This window comes from Prionailurus bengalensis, chromosome A1 (assembly GCF_016509475.1).
Source record: "Prionailurus bengalensis isolate Pbe53 chromosome A1, Fcat_Pben_1.1_paternal_pri, whole genome shotgun sequence".
NCBI lineage: Eukaryota > Metazoa > Chordata > Mammalia > Carnivora > Felidae > Prionailurus > Prionailurus bengalensis.
In genome coordinates, this window is record NC_057343.1 from 116,139,296 (window position 1) to 116,139,649 (window position 354).

Below are 354 nucleotides of genomic sequence, written 5' to 3' on the forward strand. Positions count from 1 at the left end.
CGAGTTAGTATCCTTCTGTTAGTTTGTCTTAGCTTATTGTTTCTATATATTTTTTTAAAGTTTATTTATTTCGAGAGAAAGTGGGGTAGGGGCACAGAGGAAGGGGGACAGAATCCCAAGCAGGTTCTTCTCAGTCAGTGAGGAGCCCTACCAACTGAGCCACCCAGGCGCCCCTGTTGTTTCTGTTTCAGGATCTCTGGATGTCATTGGGTGGGTGTCACTGTTAGTGTGACACTGTGTATCACATACATACACCCAACAAATGGGCTGTTGTTATCTAGATTAGATGTTTCTGTTTCGTGTCAATGTATTGGAGGTAACGTCTGTAAGGTGTATTCTTCAGTCCTCAGCTCC